Source organism: Arachis stenosperma, chromosome 8 (assembly GCF_014773155.1).
Source record: "Arachis stenosperma cultivar V10309 chromosome 8, arast.V10309.gnm1.PFL2, whole genome shotgun sequence".
Taxonomy (NCBI): domain Eukaryota; kingdom Viridiplantae; phylum Streptophyta; class Magnoliopsida; order Fabales; family Fabaceae; genus Arachis; species Arachis stenosperma.
Genome location: NC_080384.1, coordinates 3,861,554 through 3,868,778, shown reverse-complemented (window position 1 = coordinate 3,868,778; position 7,225 = coordinate 3,861,554).

The following is a 7,225-nucleotide window of genomic DNA, read 5'->3' as shown; positions in this document are numbered from 1 at the left end:
TTTCATTGCTCCTATCAAAGTTCCTTACCTCATATTTCTTTCGTAAGGTATAGTTTAACTCTCCTTCCGACATACTTCATTATCTATATATCATTTTTTGATTGCAATTCTATTCATCCTTCTGAATTCCTATGACCATTATCTATGATGCTCAACTTTTCTTTCTAAATCTTGGATTTCCTTGTTCAAATTTGAACTTAATTGTTAAAATTTCAAGTTCTCATATTTTAAGATTTAATTCGCATTAATCATATCATACAAATTTTGCACCACATTGCACTTTTTATTAGTTTTCATGTAAGGTAATTTTTTTATGTTTGAAAATTAAACATGTCAAATCTTTCTATTTTTTTATATGTTTGAGAGTGAAGTTGATACAAATCTTTTTTATTTTATATCAATTTTTGAGGACAAAAAATTTTATAAGTGAAATAAGATGTAAGACTTCATATTTTTTAAAATTAAATAATGAATTATTTATAATTTATTATTTTATTTAAAAAAATTATTATTATTATTATTATTATTATTATTATTATTATTATTATTATTTCCCTTTGGCCGAAGCCTTAAGGTAATTAAGATAAAGAAAGCCAAAACGTGGCTTGCATGCTTAATTATGTACATATATATAATTCTTATTAATGTTTCTTTTATACATATATCATCATGACACATGTTTCTTTATTTATTCTAAATTTGACACCTATAATGCCTAAACACCACAAATCACCACTCATCATTAATATATTTGTTTTGTTCTTCATGCATCACCGAACATACATTTGGAGAGAAAAAAAAGAAAGAAGAAAAAAAAGAAAGAAGAGAGAAACCGTGAACTTCCTTGAACTTCCGAGCTCAATTTTTTGTAATACGTAATTTTAGTCAAAAATTTAATTCGATAAAAGTGTTCGTATCCTCTTTCTCTACATATTGACGTTATTGTTGTTCGGTAGAAGTTGACGGTAACGTAGCTCCTCTTCCCCTTGAGTTCGGCTAATTGGAGTTCTAGGAAGCATAGACGATTTCTGACGCTTTCTCCTTCAGCAGCTCGGTCAGAAAGCTTTTCCAGAGCTTTCGATAATTTTGATTTCATACGAAAGTAGGGGGTTTGTTTTTAAAATTAAATATTTTAATTTAAGAATGCCTAGAAAGCTTATTAAATAATTGCAAATAATTTATAAGTGTGTAGTATTACTAATCGATGAAGATTAGTTGATTTTGTGGTTGTGAATGGTGTTTAATTAGTGTGGTTTGTTAAAATGAAACATGAATTGAGTTTGGATTGAGATTGTGTTTGTTGCTGAAATTTTTAGTCATGTTAAATAATTTCTTGGTTTAGTTGTTTATCTGAGATTTATTTGATGATAGTGGACTCTGTTGCAAGATGGTTTGGAAATTGTTGTATTGAACTTTAAGATGAACCGTTGGTTACTAAATTGAAATAAAGTAAGTTGATTATTGAGAAAATAAAGGAGCCCGAAGGAGTGTTGAAGTCTAATTTTTAAGAGAATGTTTTATCCGAGTATTTGTAAAAGTATACAAAAAAGTGATTTTGTTTTAAAAACCTGATTTAAATATGTATTTATATTAAAAAGCAAACTTTGTATTAAAAATCTTATTTACAAGCTTATTTTGAGAAATGATTTTGAAATTGAACCTGGTTAGCTTTTAGATTTGTAAAATGATTTGGCATTAGATTTTGGACTGACTGATTTATCAAGGATGATTTTTGAGAACCGAAAATGATTTGGTTGGGACCCTAGAAGGGTGGCATAGTTCGAATTTAAGAGGAAATGTTGTCAAAATTTTTATAAAACTCTAAGACTTTGTTTAAAGCGTTATTTAAAAGCAAATATGATTCAAGAATAGTATTTGATTTTCGATTTACTAAGAAAAGTATAATGTTTAAATTCAATCTTTTGAGGAGAGATTCTATTTTAAGTTATGATTTGAGTTTGGTTTGTTAAGAAGAAGAAAGAAGGAGAAAAGAGAACACGGCACGTGCGATTTATGAAATGAGTAAAAGGTCACGAGAGGGTGACGGAACGTAAATGGTTATGGTGCCGATGGAAAAATGTTAAGTTGTGGGCTTTATATGTGAATCGTTGTGCGGGAACGCCCGTGTGTATAGAATGGCTTCCAGAAAAAAGTGGCACATGCTTCAACTGGAGAATCAGCGTCTGCAAGTACTTGCAGAGGTCATGTTTGGCATACTTCAGCTGGAGAATCAGCACCTGCAAGAAGTAGAAACTTGCAGAGGTTATGCCGCTGGAATGCCTTATCTGACTTGCAAGTCGGATTGCGTCGGGTGCGGGTCGAAACCGACAAATGAGCTCATTACCTACGATAGGACTAGACATGCATCATCATTGTTTGCACATTTGCATTTGATTGTGTTTGCTTATCTTGTCTCTCTGTGATTGTGCTGTTTGTCTTATTGCTATTTGTTGTGCGTTGATCTTTTTTCTGTGCTGTTAGTTTGTGTATTGAGGTGACTGAGAACTGAGGTTGTGGTTGAGATTTGTCTTAAGTTCGGAAATTTAAAGAAGGTAAATAATTATATAAAGTAATAGTAAAAAGTATTTTCAAAAGGTTTGATAAAAATATAGTTTTATTGAGTAAAGTTAATTATTTGCATTTTATTTCATTACTCTTTCGGCATTCCCACTCCCTACTGAGAACGTGTAGTTTGTTCTCACCTCAAATCTTCCACCCTTTCAGTGACACAGGTTCAAAGACTAAGTTTGAAGCCGCGGACGACTATTAGTTTTATTGAAGTTGAGCTATTTGTTGAGTTACTTTCATAGAATTCCCTCGCTTTTGTTATAAAGATTTATTTTTATACAGAGGGATAGGAATTGTATCTGAATTCCTTTTGATTTCTTTTGTACAATATTTATTGTTATTAATAATTATGTGATTGTTATTACTTAGTGTTCTTTAATGATTGGGTTTGATTAAATAAAAAAATTCAAGTTTTCGGCATATTTTTAAAGTTGAAATGCGATATCGAACTAAAGGTTCAATATTAATTAGTAAATAACAAAAATAGGTTAGTAACGCCTTATTTTTGGTATGATCATGACGTACTAAAAGTTAGGGTGTTACACTTCTCAACTTGAATAAAATTTAATACAATTACAAAAAACACAGTAATCGTGTATATAACATTTTAAAATAAAATGTATGTTTGCAAGTATTTGAATAAAGAAAATGTATTATATAATAATATATTTTTAACAAAATTTACTATAACAACATTTTTTAATTTTAGCAAAAAATATAATTATTGCTACGTGGTATGATTTGGAGACTCTTGCGGATGACAAAAAAGACTTTTCAACCCAAGCATTTGTGTGGAGCCACAGGATGTGGTTATGTGATAATGAAAATTTATGATAAATTGCCATATTAAAAATGAGCCACTAAATTTCTTAAAATTTTATAAATTACCCTGGTCTTTCAAGAATCAGAAAATTCTTTTTCTACATTAAAACTTTTCATCACCAAATCACTTTTTCACATAAAAATCGATACTTTAGGTAAATATCTATACTCAATAATCAAAATTCAAAAAGGCAAACTTGTAAAACTATATCCAAATCAAATTTAAGTATGTAAACAGATAAAATTACTCAATTGAAGAAGAAGAAGAAGAAATCCAGTAAAGGAAAACTCGTACGACCATATTCTAAACCAAATTCAAGTATTTAAACAGATAAAATTACTCAATTGAAGAAGAAGAGGAGGTGGCAGTGGGTTGGTGCAACGAGAACAGAGAATGTAGTTGTTCATACCCTAACCCAAAACATAAGTGAAGCCCAATTAGGCTAAGAGGCCCAATCCAAAAAGATTGGCCTTCATCGTGTATCCGACCTCTACTAAGAAGTCGGGGTCAACATCAACAAGCAGTCAGCACTTATCTAAGTGAATAACTGCTTCTTTAAATCTCTCACCCACTTCTAGAAGAGAGATCCCAACAATCTTAAGATAAAGGGACGGTTATCCACCATCAGAAGTGGAACTACTTTAGCGGTGGTTATTGGTTCCTTCCCTATAAATACACTGACACCGTTAGGTAAATTTAATTTTCAATACATTCAAAACCTGCTTAACCCTTGCTGACTTAGGCATCGGAGTGTCTTTACAGGTACCACCCTCCATTCCTCAAAGCATACAACTCAGACGGAGGCTCTCAAGCAGTAACAGCTCGGACACCACCCTCCTTCAACATTTGGGCCTTTCATTCAAGTCCAATCATCCGGTTCTAGGTAAGCCCTAGAACATTGGCACCGTTATCAGGGACTCGGAGATCAACACAATATGGTGGACAACCAGCATGAAGACAGACACACTGCATCAGAGTTTGATCAAGAGCATCAGGACGCGGTCAACAACGACCGAGCGATAATATCTCTACAAGAAGCGAAAGGACTACACAGTGAAGGCCCCTCGAATATCCAGGGACCGAAAAAAATTTCCTCTAAAGTTCATCAGTCCGGAAAAGACGGGCAGCCTCACTCTACTAACCAAATGGGACTATTACATGGCCACCAAGGTCGTCTCGAACAACTAGAACATGAGCTTAAACGATAGCGTGAAGCGGAGCGAAGCCTATGGAGAGAGATCGAGCGTCGAAGAGAGCTTGAAGAAAAGCTCTCGAGGTTGGAATCCAACCTCCGAAATAAGGATTCTCGCCGTGATCGAGAAGACACCCCGTTAGGGAAAGAATATCCATTTATTGAGGACATCATGAGGGCTAAAGTTTTCAGAAACTTTAAAAGTTCTGACATGGATCTGTATGATGGGACGAATGACCCGAAGCATCACCGCAGTAACTTCAAAAGTCGGAGGTACTTAGCTGACACATCGGACGCTACTCGCTGCAAGGCCTTTCCGATGACCTTGACAAAGGCGACCATGAAGTGGTTCGATAGCCTTCCCCCCAGGTCAGTCACCAGATTTGATGACCTCTCATGCTAGTTCCTCACACGCTTCTCAATCTAGAAGGACAAAGTCAAGCATGCACCTAACCTACTAGAAGTGAAACAGGAGGTTGGAGGACCTCTGAGAAACTACATGGAAAGATTCAACAAGGCGTGCTTGGAAATTCAAGACTTGCCTACTGAAGCAGTGATAATGGGTCTCGTTAATGGACTTCAAGAAGGACCCTTCTCCCAGTCCATCTCAAAGAGACGCTCGACTTCCTTGAGTGATGTACAAGAACGAGCTGAGAAGTATATCAATATGGAAGAAAATGCCAGGATACGAGAACCGAGCTGGCGGCTAGGGCACCCCCCACCAATCAAAAGAAAAGGAGAGAGAACCCAAGAAAAAGGAAGAAGTCAGATCTGAAAGGCCTAGAAGATATCACTCTTACACTCCTCTATGAGTTTCCCTAGTCGATGTATACAGGAAAATTTGTCACACTGAAAAGCTCACTCCGTCATGACCCACCAAGAGTAGAAAGGGGGGAGCCATAATGAATACTGTGAATATCACAAACTGTATGGACATTCCACTAATGATTGCTACGACCTAAAAAATGTGATAGAAAAGTTGGCCAGGAAAGGTTGGCTAGACAGATATCTCATGGAAAGGTCGGACAATCATGGGAAAAGAAAAAGAGATGATGAAGGTCACGGACAAAGAAGTCCACCTCCGTAAACCCCAGAACGACATATTCATATGATATCAGGAGGATTTGTGGGAGGAAGGTTGACCAAATCATCTCGAAAAAGGCATTTGAAGGAAGTCTATCAAGTTAGAAATGAAGGGTCCGACCTCCCAACTATCTTTTTCACCAAGGAGGACGGGCAAGGTATTATGCCCGAACTCGATGATCCGGTAGTAATCACTATGATTCTCTCCAACACTCATCTACATAGAACTATGGTGGATCAAGGGAGCTCAACTGACATCTTGTTCAAACCAGCATTCGATAAGTTGGGATTAGATGAGAAGGAGCTGAGAGCATACCCTGATACTCTCTTCGGACTGGGGGACACTCACATTAAGCCACTAGGCTTCATTCCCCCTGCACACAACTTTTGGAAAGAGAATGTGAAGTTTGTAGTAGGCTTAGAGAAGGGGGTTGAATCTATGTCTTTCTTTTAAGTTACTGAAATGACCCTTTAAAACAAACTTTCAATTCTAATTCTGTTTGAACTCAACAGCAAAAAATTTATGAGACAATTTATTTTTATCTCATGAATATCAGAAAACAGAACGTAGCATAGAAGAGAGAAGCTAACACCAGCATGTATCCTGGTTCGGTTGTCATGTGCTATGCAACCTACGTCTAGTCTCCTCCACAACAATGGAGGAATTTCCACTATAGTTATAAGTATTACATACACCAATTTCACAGGATTGACACAATCCTTTCACACTCAAGTTCTAACCTAACTTGACATTGGCTTTGCTAATACCTAACTCTTCACTCTTAGTGCTAATCCAACTAAGAAAGGGATACCTAACAGGTACAAGATACAAGACACTTAATCAACCTAAAAAAATCTGAAATAACTCTAGGCTTTTCTCTCAAGTGTATCACTCAGTCTTTTTTCACTCTTGGCTTTTACTTGAGCTCTCTCACTATGCCTTTTCACTCAAGAAATTATAGAAAGATAAATATTGAAAAGTAAATTACAATCTGTAAGACATGAAGGAGATTGACTTCATCAATAACCTCTTTGCTATGTGATAACCAGATTTGTAAGCCTCTGATTTAGTTCTTCAATATTGGCCGAATGCTTCTTTGAAAGAAAGCATTATCCAAATAGAGGAACTTCTTCAGGAAACTCTTCATAGAACACAACTCAATAACACTGGTTTTCTCTCCTTGGCTTCTGAACGAACAGCAAACCTCTTTTATCTCCTTGCATGTTGCTGGCCTGCTCTCTCTAGGTCAACTTCTTGAACTCTGTGCTTCACCAACCCATCCGTTCAGTTTCTCCCATCTTTACTCAAATTAGGGATTTTGCTTCTGACCATCTTTTTTACTGAAAGCCTCAATACAGCAACCACAACTAGTCTTCCAATGGTAAACCAGATCTCAGCCATTAAGAAACTACTTGGTCCCCAAGAATCACTTGTGATCGTAGATACACAGCAGTGAAGAATAGAAATCAACTTTTCTTTGTATCCCATTTCGGACTGAGCAGAGAGTTGGAAAGAGGAGAAGAACATATGATGCATGCATAAGGAAATGGGTTACCTT